Source organism: Vombatus ursinus, unplaced genomic scaffold (genome assembly GCF_900497805.2).
Source record: "Vombatus ursinus unplaced genomic scaffold, bare-nosed wombat genome assembly UNPS02005659.1, whole genome shotgun sequence".
In the NCBI taxonomy this organism is placed as follows: domain Eukaryota; kingdom Metazoa; phylum Chordata; class Mammalia; order Diprotodontia; family Vombatidae; genus Vombatus; species Vombatus ursinus.
In genome coordinates this window covers 22945042-22960726 of record NW_020945437.1, presented here as the reverse complement: position 1 = coordinate 22960726, position 15685 = coordinate 22945042, and the positions used below count along the sequence as shown (strand labels likewise).

The window sequence follows — 15685 nt, the reverse complement described above, 5'->3', positions numbered from 1 at the left end:
GAGTGGGCTGATAGTTCAATGATGGGAATGGAGCCTCAGTGAGGAGATTAGGGCTAAGTGAGAAGATGGGGCTAGCAGAGAAGAAGGGATCCTAGTAAAGAGAATGAGGGCTAAGGAAGGGGGGTGAAGGGATGAAATTTTATTAAGAGAATCAGAGCTCAGAGAAAGGATGGAGTCTCAGGAAGAGACTCTCTGAGGATTGGTAAATCCCATTAGGTCTCAGTGATGGGATGGGGGCTCAGTGAGTGGATAAGCATTGAGTAAGGGGGGTGAGGTTCAGTGATATACATGAGGTCTTCATGAAGGAATGAGAAGCAAGTGAGAGACATAAAGGTTCCCCTAGAGAATGGGGGCTTAATAAAGGGAATGGGACTCAGATTCATATTGGGGGCTCAGTAGGGGGTGTGGGGGTTCAATGTGGGAATGGTGGTGGGTCCTCAGTGATATCTATGAGGGTTCATTATGGGGTTGGGGTTTCAGTAAGAGATGGGGGCTCATTGAGAGAGAAGGGATGTCAGCGAGGACAATGATGGAGGTCTCAGTAAGCAGGATGTTGGCCAAGTGGGAGATCAATGAGAATAGTGTCTCAGATATGAAAATGGAAATGGAGTGTGGGGGTGAGGTTCAGTGATTTAATGAGGGTTCAGTATGGCTATAAGAGCTTAGTGAGGAAGATGTTGGCTCAGTGAGTAGGACATGGAGGTATCTTCTCAAGGCTAAAAAGAACCTGACACCCAGAGACTTATAACTCCCCTGTTTACTAGGAGAGAGCAGTGTCTCTATCTGCCAACCTCATCTGGCCTCACACTGAAGGCCTTTCGTGGTCCCCCCGCATTCTGGGGGGGGGTCATCCTGGGTCATCCTCTTCATTGCCTGCCTCAAAGGAGAGAGCACCAGCTCAAGTGCAGGGTACAGAAAGCTGGAGAGGGAGCCTAAGAGAGCTGGAGTGGAGAGAGCCAGCCCCTAGGGGTGTGGCCGCTGCTCAACGGGACCATCCCAACCACAAGCCCGCCTTCTCAGAGCTGCTTGGGGTTTGTCCCAGCCAGAAACAGAAGGAGGGGGATGAGAGAAGCACCAACTTAGGGAAGCAGAGGAAGACTGAGAAACAGAGGAAGGGAGAGGGAGAGAGAGAAGGAAGGAGGGAGACACAGAAACTGGAGTCAAACAGAAAGATACAAGGAAGGAAAGAAAGAAAGAGAGAAACATAAGGGGAGGGAGACCGTGACAGACAGACAAAGTGGAGGCTAAAGGGGGCAAAAATGGAGGTTAGTGAAAAAGAGTTGAGTGAGCAAGGCTGCTCTTACTAATGGGTGGTGGTAGGGACACCTAGGTGCTTGTCTACCTTTGTGAGATTCGACAGATACTTGTCTCCCTGCCTGAAATCCCACCATTAGAGTTTCACTTTCCTTCCCACAACTTTTGACTTTTAAAAGGTGGTAAGGTAAATGTGAAACCCGTTCCCCTAGAGGTAACCCCAGAGCAGCCTAGCAGGTTCCGATCAGCGCCAACAGCATAAGACGAAGCTCTGGTAAGTGTTGAAAGAGAGGGGAGGATGCAGGACCTGGGTGGCTGGAGGTGGGACACGGGGATCTCAGAGAGGGAAGGCACCGGGACAGGAGCGGGCATGGCAAGCATGGGGAAGTGGGTGAGGAGTGGACACTGATACCTGCTTCACTATTGAGGCGCCCTCGTGCACAGAAAAGACAGAGACAGAGAGAGGAGACACAGAGAGACAGAAACAGGCAGAGAGAAAGAGAGGAAAGACAGACTTGGATTAAAAACAGAAGAAAGAGACAGACAGGAGAGACAGAGTTTAAAAAGGGAGACAATTCTGTAGTGTACAGAGGGCTTCGGTCAAAACCTAGCGAAGTGGTTAATGCATTAAAACACAAGAGGGAAACTGAGGCTTAGAAATGGGGAGTGATTTGCCAACCTCCTGATTCTCTACGTTCAGTGCTATTTCCCCTATAGCATAAGAAAGAGATAGAGACAGGGAGAGAGAGACAAAGACAGAGAAAGAGAGAGACAGAAAGACAGAGACAGAGGATGGAGGTGGGGGGTGAGGGAGGGGAACAGCGTGAACCAAATGGCATAAACAGAGAAATTGGTGTGATGTTGTGACTGAAATGAAGAAGAGGACAGAAAATTCAGAGATAATGCCAGAGGTCACTGGTTCTTGGACTCATGGGAAAAGAGGAGGGGAAGGGAGAGCCTGGGTGGAGCCTGGGCCTGGGGAGGGTGGATGGTGGAGGAACAGAGGCTTCTCAGAAAGTGACAAGGATCTGAGGCCAAGGTAACCAAGCAGTCAGCCTTGAGGTTATATTGATGAACTTACACCTTGGCCAGGAGTCATCTTCCCACTGGCAGCTTGTAACCAATTTAGCAAGGGCAGGGCCCGGCTTGCCTCTCGCAGCTAGAGGGGAGGGCTTTCTGCCCAGGATTTGTAGAGCTTTGCAGGGCTAGGAAAAAAAGAAACGGGGAGAAGCAGCATTTGAAAATCCTGCTTTTAAACTGCAGCAAAAGAAACTCAAGCAAGACTCGAGGGAGGAAGGGGTTTGGGGTGCGGAGACTGCGGACTGACTGGTGCAGCTTTCCTCCCCAAAGAACTTCAGGAATCTCAATATTAATGATAGTAGGAGCCATATCAAACTTGCACAAGTGCAGGGATTGTTCTCGGTTTACAAATGAGCAAACTGAGGCTAAGCGAGGGGGAAAATGACTTGTAGCTAGTAAATAACAGAGACAGATTTTTAATTTCTCATTTGACCCACTGACCAAAGAGCACGGGAATCAGAGCCAGAGGGAACCTTAGAAATCGTCTACATTTTACAAATGAGCCCCGGATGGGGCAAATGACTTGCCTAAGGTCACAAAGCAGGGGTAGAATCATGATGGCTCCCTAATAATTCCAGGTGAACAGGTTCATCTTGCCTTGCTTCATCAGTTGACAGAACTGTAGCCATTCGAACCCAGAGAATAAATGGCGTACAGCGGACATGAGAACTGTCTTCGGATGTTATGAAGGCTGTGTCAGCCTGACCAAGGCAGTGATCCTCTCAGAGACCTGCACTTTCTGCCTCTGCGAAAGGAGATTCATTATCCTTGTGTATTATAGTACCTAACTCACAGGTGTGTTGTGAGCACCAGATGGGATGATTGAATGGAAACTTTGTAGTGACACGTATATGTCAGGCGTCATCATCACTGTCGTTACTGTTACTTTTGAGGCAAAGGGAACAGGCTTGTTCTGCCTGGCCCCAGAAGACATAGCTAGGCATGATGGGGGCAAGCTGCACTTAGGAATTCCACACTATGTAAAGAAACACTTCCTCGTGATTGTTGTTGCTATTCAGTCATGTCGGACTTCCGTGACCCCATTTGGGGTTTTCTTGGCAAAGATACTGGAGTAGTTTAGCCATTTCCTTCTCCAGCTCATTTTATAGATGAGGAAACCGAGGCAAACAGGGTGAAGTGACTTGCCCAAGCTCACACAGCTTGTAAGTATCTGAGGCTGGATTTGAACTCAGGTCTTCCTGACTTCAGACCCAGAACTCTATCCACTTCACCAGCAGAATGGAGCTCTCTAAAATTGGAATTATCTGCCTAGGGAGGAGGTGGGAGGTAGGTAGGTGGTAGAAGGAAGATGATAATGAGGTTCCCATCACTGCAGGTCTGCAGACAGGGCTAGATGACTGCTTTGAAGGGACACCGACAAGGTCATACTTGACCATGTTCAAGTATGTGGGATGCAGTCAAGTAGCATAATAATGAGAGCATTGGACCTGAGACCAGGAAGACCTGAGTTCAGATCTTGCCTCAGATATTAGCTGTGTGACCCTGGGCAAGTCACTTGACTTCTCTTGTCTCAGTTTACTCATCTGTAAAATGGGGATAATAATAGCATCAGCCTCCCAGGGTCGTTGTGAGGTGCAGATATTAGTTATTATGCCTTCCAGTTCTGAGATCCCTTCATTCTCTGACTTTCCCCATCCCTGAGTCTGTCCCTCTCTTATGATACACATTCTGCCTGGTGTTGTGACTTTGTGCCTGGTGCTCCAGGTGAGCAGCTCCTGAGGTCAGGGCTTTGGGTGTTCTCCATTTCTCCTCCCCACATCGCCACCCTGGACATGGTTGGGGCTCAGGAAATGCTTGGTCAATGAGTTTTTTCCCATTCCTCTCTTCCTGGCAGCCTACCCCTTTCTTCCAATTCAGACACCTGGTGTTTCCCTCTTCCCCAGCCCCAGGCAGGGGTCAGGCTTTCCTCCCTCAGACAATGAGAGCCACTGGCCCGGCAGAAATGCCCCCCTGGGGAGAAGCGCTTCCTCTCGGCCTTCCCTTTCCCGATTCAGGCTCAGATGCTTCCCTGAAGCCATCACACAAGGGAGCGTATTACACATCTCCCACACTTAGAGGCAATTTGCTTTATACTGGAAAGACCCTTGTCCTCCTTAGCAGTTCCGTGACCCAGGGTTCAAATCGCAGTTCTCTTACTAACTAGCTGGAGAGTGATATACAGATGTGAAGGGTTATTACAGCTGTTGTTATGGCTTCTGGTCCCAACTCTGTCACTTACTCAATGTGTGACCTGGGGTAAGTGAGGGCCCCTCCAGGCCTCAGTTTCCTCCTCTGTCAAATAGGTATAATAATTCCTGCCCTGCCTCCTTCCCTGGGACATTAATAATAATTTTAGCTAGCATTGTAAAGATTGTAAAGCCTTTTACCTATATTATCTCATTTGATCCAGCCCTCTGAGGTAGAAGCTATTATTATCCCTGTTTCCAGAGGAGAAAACCAAGGTTTAGACTAAGTGAGTTGCCCAGATTCAAAGTATCTAAGGGAGCTAGGTGGCACAGTAGATCAAGTGCCGGACCTGGAGTCAGGAAGACTCTTCTTCCTGAGTTCAAATCTGACCTTAGACACTTACCAGCTCTGTGACCCTGGGCAAGTCATTTAACCCTGTTTGCCTCAGTTTCCTCATCTGTAAAATGAGCTGGAGAAGGAAATGGCAAACCATTCCAGTATCTGCCAAGAAAACCCCAAATGGGAACATGAGGAGTCAGATGCTACTGAAAAATAACAGAAGAACCACATCTAAGGCAGGATTTGAACTCAGATCTTGCTGACTTCAAGTCCAGCATTCTATTCCCTGTGCTACCCAGCTACCTTTCTATAAGGGAAACACTTTTTAACTGTGAAGAGCTATACTCCCATTTATAATATCCATGGCATTTTACAGTTTGCAAAGTGACTTCCTCACAAGTCCTGTGAATATCATGGGTGGAGAAATGCTTTGTAAACTCATCTAGGGTTCTTTTCATTCTCTCAGTGGCCTTTATGCTGTGTGACATGGTAGGAGTCCCTGTACCTCTCTGTTCTTTCTCTCTGCCACTAACAAGAGGGCAGGTGAATGGACAGATCAGCTGGTACAAACCATTGCCCTTTCCTCATGGTGTGGCTGGGGATCTGGGAGAACTCGATCCAACGCCATAGAGACAAAGCAAGAGAGTGATGCGTTCACACTTTCTGTTAGAACAGAGCAAGGACAGTTGCAAAGCAGTGAGAAAAGAGCTGGCCAAAAGTTAGGAAAAAGGTCTTTCAATCCCTACTGCTTCTAACCCAGGGGGCATCTGAGAGCACAACTTCGTTGGTGCCTCACTTTTACCTTCAGTCAAATTAAGCTGTCAAACTAGATGACTTTTATGGTTCCTTCCTGTTAGCATCTTCTATGCTCTAAGGCAGTGGTGTCAAACTCCAAAGAAAGGAACCCCTGTAGGCTGCAAATTTGACTTAGAAAACTACAAATTAACATTTTCTATGTTGTATTGAGGGCAGCTAGGTGGCACAGTGGCTACAGCATTGAGCCTGGAGCAGGAAGACACAGTTCAAATCTGACCTCAGATGTTTACTAGCTGTGTGACCCTGGACAAGTCACTTAACCTCTGTCTGCCTCAGTTTCCTCATCTGTAAAATGGGGATAATAATAGCACCTACCTCACAAAGTTGTTATGGAGACCAACTGAGTTAATATGGATAAAGTGTTTATGCAGTACCTGGCGCATAGTAGGTGCTTAATAAACATTTATTTCTTTCCTTCCTGACTTCTTGGACTTGAACTGAGCTGTCCTTAAAGGAAGAGTAGGACTCAGAGTCAGAGGAAGAAAGGGGAGGACAACGTGGGAGAGACTCAGGATCAGGGCCAACCTATACCGATGTGGATGCTGGGATGTTGCTTGTGAGAAATAGCAAAAAGACTAATTTGACTGGATTGTAGAGTGAGAGAAGAGGAATAATGTGTAGCAAGCCTAGGAAGGAAGATAGGAGCCAAAAGCCAGATGGTGAGAAGCTTTCAGTGCTAAACAGAAGAGTTTGTAGAGGGAGAGGTGGAAGTCACTGAAAATTTTTGAGCAGAAGAGTGACATGGTCAGATTTGTGTTTCAGGAATTTCACTTTGCCAGTTTGTCATAGGATGAAATGAAGAAGGGAAAGGCTTAAGGCAGAGAGACCACATAAGAGGCCGTTTCAATAGCACAGATGAGAAGTGATGGGGGCCTTAACCAAGATGGTGGCTCTGTGAGTGGAGAGAAGGCAACAGACTCAAAAGATATCAGGGAGGCAGACTCAATAAGCCCTAGAAAGAAAGACTGTTGCTTGACCTGTTAAAGAAATCACAAACTTGACAAACACATATGATCCCCCCAAGAGGGGAAAAACAATCAGCCAATGTTTTCATTTATCAGGGCCCTCAGAAGATGAGTCCTGTGAGTTTGAGGATGAGTCTTGTAAGGATTGAGGATGGATTGGAGGGGATGTGTGAAGCTATGGGCTATAGAGCAGTTCCCTGGGATAAGCCCCAAGTGGATCCCTTAAAAAAAAGCAGATAATCCAAAAGATAAAATAATCTAAAATCCCCCCAAAGTTAGAGGTCAGAATGCTTCTCTCTACCCTCCCCTCACTCCTCAGATCTATTATGTTTTGTGGATGGAAAGATGGGTCAGGAAGGGGGTGGTTGAGTTTGGGATGGGGTACAGAGGAGTAAAAATCCCCTCCTGACCCAGGGATCTCAGCTCCCTGACCTTCCCTGGAAACTACCAAAAAAATGCATGATTTCTCCGCAGACCCCACAACCTGCCAAAGCCACTTCAGGCCAAGTAGCAACAGCTGGAAACAGCACGACAGCAGGACTTCAGTGAGGTCATTGCTCTTCCTGTGGGACCACCCAGTGGGTCTACCGAAAAGAAATTTCCCTGATGTCCCCAGCCCCTCCCTCCTTTCCCCTAACAGCTGCTGCAGAATGGACCAAGTTTCCAGGCCTCCCCCTTATTCCTACTTCTACCCCCTCCTGGGGTCTTTTGTATAGCAGAGGGAGTGAGTAGATGAGCTTTGGCCTTGCTCCAGACTTTGGTGTTCCTCTTAATGGAAAGGGATGGGCTTGCATTCAGGAGAGTCCTAGCTCTGTCACTGATCTGCTGTGTGGCATCATGCAGATCGCTTTCTCTCTCAGCGACAGCTTCCACTTCTGTAAATAATAATAAAGCTATGTTCATGAAACAATAATAAATCTGTAAATAAAAACAAAGGGGAAAAAACTTGCCCCACCTACCACATAGGGTTAATGTTCAGGAAATGCTTTCTAAATTGTAAAACATTATAGAAATAGGAGATGTTAATCCACAAGCATTTGGAAGCACCTACTGTGTGCCAGCCCCATGCTAGGGATATACAAACAAAAGTGAAAGTCCCTGCTCTCAAGGAACTTGTAATCAATTGGAGGAAGGAAGGGTAGAAAGAAAAAAGAAAGGAAGGAAAGAAAAGAAGGAAAAAAGCATTTAAATATTTATTAAAAGCCTACTGTGTGCCAGATACTGTGCAAAGCGCTTCACAATTATTATCTCATTTGATCCTCACCACTACCCAGTGAGGTAGGTGCTATTATTATCCCCATTTTACAATTGAGGAAACAAAGGCAAATAGAGGTTAAGTGACTTGCTCAGGATCACATAGCTAATGAGTGTCTGAGGTAAAATTTGAACTCAGGTCTTCCTGACTCCAGGCCCAGGGCTCTGTGTACTATGGCACAGCTGACTGACCCTGAGAAGATGTGTGCGTAGACACAAACAGAATTAATACAAAGTGATGAGGAGAAAGCTGGATTTTAGCAAATCAGGAGATTAGCAAAGGGTTCCTGTAAAAGTTAGTGCTTAGGTAGAGTTTTGGAGGAAACAGAGGCTTTTAAGAGGTGAAGGAGAGGAGGTAGTGCCTTCCAGAAAAGGGGAACAGCTGATGCAAAGGCAAGGACATGAAAGGGTGGTGTAGGAGGACAGTTTGGCTGGACCGGAGAGCATATGAATAAGGCTTGAAAGGTGGGCTGGAGTCAGATCGTGAAGTGCTTTAAATGCACACAGAGGAGTTTATATTAGATCTACAGGTCATTAGAAAGCCACTGGAATTTGTGAAGTTGGATGGGTGACAAGGTCAGTTCTTTGATTTAAGAAGGTCACTTTAGCGGGAGTGTGGAAGATGGATTAGAATGAGGAGGACCTTGGGGCGGGGAGCCCAACCAGAAAACTTTTGGAATAGTCCAGGTGAACAGTGATGAAGGCTTGAACTCGGGTAACTGTGGGTAGAGAGAGGGATTGTAGAAGAGAGATTCTGTGGAGGTATAAATGGTAAGGCATGTGGAGGTATGGATGTGTGGTCTGAGAGAGGCTAAACTGTCCATTCTCAGCAATACCACTACAGGGTATATACCACAAGGAGGTCAAAGACAGAGGAAAAAGGTCTTGTATGCACAAAAATATTTTTATCAGTGTTTTTGTGGTAGTTAAAAGAAAACAACCTGGAAACAAAGTGGGTGCCCATCAATTGGGGAGTGGCTGTACAAATTGTGGTATTTGAATGTAATGGAATATTAATTCCTGAACTAGGGCAGTGGCTGTGTGAGTGGAGAGAAGAGACTGTATGACAGAGATGTTGTGTAGATAGAAGTGACTAGATGGGAAACTAACTGATTGGATTCATAGGGTGAAGGAGAGTGAGTTGTCAAAATTGAGGTTATGAAACTAGGTGACTGGGATGATGATGGCGCCCTCAAGAGAAATAGGAAAGTTTGGAAGAGGCATGGGTTTGAAGGAAAGGTACTGAGTCCTGTTTTGGACACGTTAAGTTTGAGGCAAGTATTAGAGCTGTCTCTTTATCCATTTATCTATCATTTGTCTATCCACCTATCCATTCATCTATCCATCTACCATCTATTATCTATTCCTCTATTTATCTAACAATCTATTTATCTATCTATCTAATAGAATCTTGAGATAAGTACTCTTTAGAGGTATGGAAACCTAAAATGTCAGAGCTGGAATTGACCTTAAAAATTTTTTAAGTAGAATCAGGACTAGATAAGATCTTTAAGATCGTTTAACACATGAGGTTCTTAACCCAGGGTTTATGGTCAGGTATCCATGAACTTGAACTGGAAAAAACTCACATCTTTATTTTCAATACCAGTTAGCTAAAATTTTACATTTCCTTCAATTATGAATTTTTAAGAGAACACGATGTGAGATATTCACAGGCTTCTCTAGATTGCCAAAGGTCTCTATGACACAAAAAAAGACTAAGAACCTCTAGTCTAGATAGAGGGGCAGCTAGGTGGTGCAGTAGATAGAGTGCTGGGCTTAGAATCAAGAAGACTCATCTTCCTGAGTTCAAATCTGGCCTCAAACACTTACTAGCTGTGTGACCCTGGGCAAATCACTTCACCCTGTTTGCCTCAGTTTCCTCATATGTAAAATTGAGTTGGAGAAAGAAATGACAAACCACTCCAGTGTCTTTGCCAAGAAATCCCCAAATGGGGTCATGAAGAGTTGGACACGACTGAAAATTACTGACTAACAACAACAAAGTCTAGAAAGAAGATCCCTCCCAGCTCTGACATACTATTTTCTAAGTTCTCTTTCAACTTTGACATTCTGTTCTAATGTCTCTTCTATCTCTAAGATCTCCATCTGATGAGTGCCTAGAAAAGAATTAAATAGGGGCAGGGCCTGACTTTTGAATGTCTGCCAGAGGAGTTTAAACTAGTTTGTGTATTAATCCCTACGGAAAGTCAATTTAGCATTTAAATTAACTTCCCCCTAGGTATGAGTTGTGAAAAGGGGAATTACAGGAGAATCTAATAAAATGAAACTTACTAGAAATAAATGTAAAGGCATGCTTAGGTTCAAACAATCATCTTCACAGTACAAGACAGGGGAGGTTTGACTAGACAGCTATTCATTTTTAAAAAGATCTGGGAATTTTAGTGAATTGTAAGTACAACATAAGTCAGCGGTCTGGTGTGACAGCCACGAAATCTAAAGCAATGTTAGATTGTATTATGACTGATAGGGTGTCGGGACTTGGGGGTGATAACTCTGTCCTCTGCCCTGGTCAGATCACACATGGAGTGATATGTTCAGTTTTTGGTGCCGTAATTTAGGAAGCTGGAGAGTATCCAGATGAGGGCAACCAGGATGGTTGAAGGAACCAGAGACCATGCTATATGGTGACACTGACATGGTTTGGGTTGCTGAGAAACCCGAAATGTGAGGGTACAGGGCAGCATCCACCTGGAATGAATACATGCACTCAAATCATCTTCTAGTCAGTGGCAAAGTTTATTGTAAGGGCAGTAGAAGCAGGCTGGGTTCCTAGTGAACCTGCAGCTTGATGGGGGTGAGACTTATGCTTTTATACAAAAAGGACAGTGAAAGGATTTAGATGGGATTAAAGAGTGGTAGTCTGGGGTGGGCCAGGTACAACAGTGAAAGGAATATCAAGTAAACTAATTAGATGATCTAGGTGGGCTGGGTTGGGCTAGTTGCCTTGGGCAGAGACGCTAGTGATCTGAGCTGCTGGAATGTATGGGAAAATTCAGCAATTGGGTTGTTTCTAGAGATGTGGTTTTTTTCCCTTTTTAGAGACATGGTCCAGGTGCCATAACCCCATCAGCACCACTGGAGAAAGAAACTAAAAGTAAAGGAAAAACCCAGGGGGACTCAAAACACCAACCATGTACTTCATAGAATGAGACAAAAATGACAAAAATATTTTCATGGAAGAACAGATTGTGGTTAAGAAGTTTACTGAAAAACAAAACAAAACAAAACAAAACAAGAAAGAGGATTTGGACTGTAAAGCCACTGGCCTATGGCTCCCACGAGCTCCACTCTCTTCCCCTTTTGAAAATCAAAACAACGCTTGCCCTTCTTCAATTCTGTGAGGCCTCTGTTCTCCACCGTCTGATGGTGAGCCATTCTCAGTGGCTCAGCAAGCAGACTCATTTGTTTTTCCAGGGATGTAATTTGTCAGGGTCCAATGACTTTAATTTACCAGCAGCAGCTAGGTTCTTTCTTACTACCTCCTTGAATTTTAACTCAATGGTAGCCATATTTTGCTTCTCCTTTCCAATCCAAAGAATATTTTTCTTAACCACATAGAGGAATGCAAGATTTGGAGTCACAGGACTTGAGTTCAAATCCTCGCTCTGCCATTTACTCGCTGTGTGACTGTTAAAATTATTGAACCTCTCTGACCTTCTAAAATGAGGGAGTTGGATTAGATGACTTTGAAAGTGCTCTCCAGCTCTAAATCTCTTATGCTGTGAGCCTTGGACGTGATGGCCACGTCCATATATTTGAAGGTCTGTCCTACAGAAGAGGAACCGGGCTCGTTCAGTTTAGCTCCGGAGGATAAGATAAGGAGCAAAGGGTAGAAGCTGCAAATAGACCAATCTGAGCTTGACAGGAGAGGAAACTGCCCGATCATTGGGGCTGTACTAAAAGTGGAATGAGCAGCCTCAGGAGGTGGTGAGTTCCTTCTCGACTGAGGTCTTCAAACACGACTGCCAGCTCTATTTTCATGGGCATTCCTTTCATGTGTGGGTTGGACTGAGGTCCCTCCAGCTCTGAGATTCTGTGGTCCCAAGCTGTCACAGAGTGGCCTGAGACATTTGGGGAGGGAGGTATTGCTTCTAACTGGGGAGATCAGAAATTCTATAGTACAGGAGGACATAAGCTGAGGCTTAGAAAGAGAAAAAAAATTAAAGTGAGGAGAAAGATTAGAGTGGGTGCTAGGCTCCAAGATGAAAATGCAAATATATGGAAATAAGAGAAGGCAGGAAGATGAATAGTTTGTTTCAGAGAGGAGTTTTCAGTCACTTAAGATAATGTATAATTTCCCAAAGACAGTCACAGAGTCATGGGTATTGAGCTGGAAGGGACCTCCCAGTCCATTTGGCCTAACCCCTTCATTTTATAAATGAGGAAACTGAGGCCCAGGGAAGTTAGGTAACTGGCGTCTGTGGAAGATAAATTGGAAGGAAGAGATTGGAGGCAAGGAAATGAGTTGAGGCAAGTAGTCTGGGCAGGAAGTGGTGAGATCCTGCACTAGGGTAATATTAATGGAGGGTGGAGGAGGGGATGGATGTGAAAGGGATCATGGAGTTAGAATGGACAAGATTTTGCAAATGATTGGATGTTGGGGCTGAAAAAAAAGGAAGAGTAAAAGATGACTGAAATCTCTACTCTGCGGACTTGGAAGATAGTAATGCCATGAACAGAAATAGGAACATTGGGAGGAGAGGAAGGTTGAGTGGGAAAGATGATGAGTTTGGTTTTGGACATGTGGAGTTTGAGGTGGCTTTGGGACATCCAGATGTCTGGCAGACAAATTGGACATGGGGAACTTGAACTCAGGGGAGGGAGAGGAGCCGGAAAAGGATTTTAGAGTCATTAGTAGAGAGGAAATAATTAAAGTCATGGTAGTGAATGAGATCCTTCTGAAGGTATTCAAGCAGCCTGTGGCATCTGCTCCTGAGTGCCTGTATGATGAGGGTAGATGAGACATGTATGTTTCTACCCAAGATGCAAGGGCCTTCCTCTAGTTCTCTTCATATTGCAGAGAGACTAGTGGCACACATAAACTGCCCACAAGTTATCCTTTGCTCTTGGTGCATTACCACCACCACCCCCCTTTCCTTTCTGGTCATCTGACATCCTTAACATCCCTTCTCTTGTGCAATTCTTAGCTATTAATGTGGTTAGCTATTTATGCCCACCATGTGTGTGCGTGTGCGTGCGCACACACACACACACACACACACACACACACACACACTATTGCTTTTTGGTTGACTCTCAACTTCAATTCTTGGGAGGCCAATCTCAGTATTCCATGAATTGAAGTCCCGTAACATTACCATAAGATTATTGTTGTTAAAAAAGATGGGCTTTTGATTTAGGATGAAGCTTGGAATCATTAAAATTACATTTTAATGTAATTTTTGAATTTCCTAATGATAATCATAAAAGGACCTCAGAGGTGATCTAGTCCAATAGTGACTTGTCCTAGGTCATAAAGGTAGTCAGCATCAGATGTGGGATTTGAACTCAAGTCCTCAGGCTCCAGAGCCAATCTTCTTCTCACTATAATCCACTGCTTTTAACCTGCCTTCTTTTCTTCCTCCTGTCCAATTCTGGGCCCACTTTATTGGCCAAGTTCAGAGTCCAGTTTGTATATATGTTTTGATGGACGAATATTTTGATTGTCTGTTTGTCTGCACATAACAGTTTGACAATGGATAAGTACTATTATCTTCATTTTATAGATGAGGAAACTGAAAGTCTAGGAGGCTAATTGAATTGCACAAGGTCACACGGTTTCATGGGCAAAACTTGAATCCATGCCTTCTGACTCTAGATCCAGCATTATTTGCACTATGCCATGCTGGCTCATGTGTGTGTGCACATGCCATTTCCCCCATTCAAATGTGAGGTATCTGAATGGCAGGGATTGACTTATCATTCTCTGTATCTTTATTAGCTTGACCCAACACGAACACTCCACAGAGTAGGTCCTCAATAAATATTTATAGATACAAATTAACCCAAGCTGGGGCTAGTGACTCATGGGAACTGGCTATCATGTTGGCCAGTCTGAGATGAAGGCTTGGGGAAAGCAAAAGCAGAAACTCTGAAGAGGGTCCTCTGGGTAGAGAGGAGCTCAGTCGCTTGAAGGAGCTGAGTAGAGGGAAGGAAAGGTGAAGAAGACAAACGTCACCCATTTCTGTTTGGCATTAGCACAATCCTTGAAATGAAGAATGCTAGAGCTGAAAGGACCATTAGAATACAGAACTCAGACTGTTAGAGCTTGAAGGGACAAAAACCCTCACAACACAAGATATATAATGTTAGAGATTAAAAGGCCCTTAGAACACAGAACATAAACAGAGCTGAAAGGGACAAGGACCCTTAGAATATAGGGCATAGAACATTAGAGATGAAAGGACCCTTAGAACATAGAACATAAACTATTGGAGCATACAGGGGCAAGGACTCTTAGAGCATAGGATATAGAATGTTAGACCTGAAAAGGACCTTAGAACATAGAACATTTGTTCAAAACTTTCAGTAAGCATCCAGTGTACAGAACACTCTGCTCCAGGATGGGAATTCAGATGACATTGTCCAGGACCTCGTGGAGCTTACAGTTGAGTGGGGGAGGAGACAGAACACAGATGACTAATAGCCAGTATCACAGGATAAGTACATTAAAGAGGTGTGAATAAAGCATTTCTGAGGGCCTCGGGGGAAAGGTTGTGCTGACCAGGGGCATATCACAGAAAGCTTCCCGAAGGTTTTTCAGTTGCGTCTTCAACAAAGAGGTATCCAATAGATGAAGAGTAAGAGGAAGGATTTTCCATGGCACAAGGGATTGAATGAGCAAATGGAAGGAGACAGTGCATTGCAGAGGTTGGAGCATTGTCTGGTAAAGCCACTGAATAAAGCATGTAGAGGGGACTTGAAATTGGAGACAGAGGACCTGCATTTGAATCCTGCCACTGCTGCAACCTCTGGCTTTATAGAAGAGGAACCTGGGGCTCAGTAGGGAAGGGAAGGGAAGTGACTTGTCCAAGATCACATTGGCTCTTCGGTTCATGGATTTTAGACTTAGAAAGGATCTCAGAGACCATCTAGTCTAACATTTATTGTTGTGTAGTCATTCAATTGTGTCTGACTCTTCGTGACCCTGTGAGTACACCAATACTGTCCACGGGGTTTTCTTGGCAAAGATACCAGAGTAATTTGCAATTATCTTCTCCAGTTCATTTTACAGATGAGGAACTGAGGCAAACAGGGTTAAGTGACTTATTCACTGTCACACAGCTAGTAAATGTGTGAGGCCAGATTTGAACTCATGTCTTCCTGATTCCAAGACCAGTGCTCTATCCACTGAGCCACCTAGCTGCCTTCTAGGCAAACAGAGGTTAAGTGATTTTCCCAAAGTAACACAGCTAGCAAATGCCTGAAGCCAAATTTCAACTCAGATCTTCCTGACTCCAGGCCCAGTGCTTCATCCACTGAGCTATCTAGCTATGTCCAAAAAAAATTGTTATTTTCAGTCATGTCTGCCTCTTCATGACCCCATTTGGGGTTTTCTCGGCAAAGATACTGGAGTCATTTGCCATTTATAAATGAGGAAACTGAGACAAAAAAGTGATTTGCCTTAGGTTAAACAGGAGTGGAAATTGAAAGGGAGGAAGAAGAGAGAAGAGGTGAGACTAGGAGGGAAAAGAGAAGAGCACAAGAGAAGACAGAGTAGAAAAGGAGAAGAGATGAGGTAGGGGAGAAGAGGAAGAAGAAACTAA

General features: G+C 44.7%; 1 protein-coding gene across 1 annotated transcript in view; it reads left to right on the top strand.

The window, feature by feature from the left end:
- Nucleotides 1-1051: 1051 nt before the first annotated feature.
- Nucleotides 1052-15685, top strand: part of SLCO2B1 (solute carrier organic anion transporter family member 2B1) — a 101532-nt gene continuing 86898 nt past the window's right edge. Inside the window, exon 1 of the mRNA XM_027848319.1 lies at nt 1052-1528. The gene's annotated coding sequence lies outside the window, so the exon portion shown is untranslated. The remainder of the gene's footprint in view (nt 1529-15685) is intronic.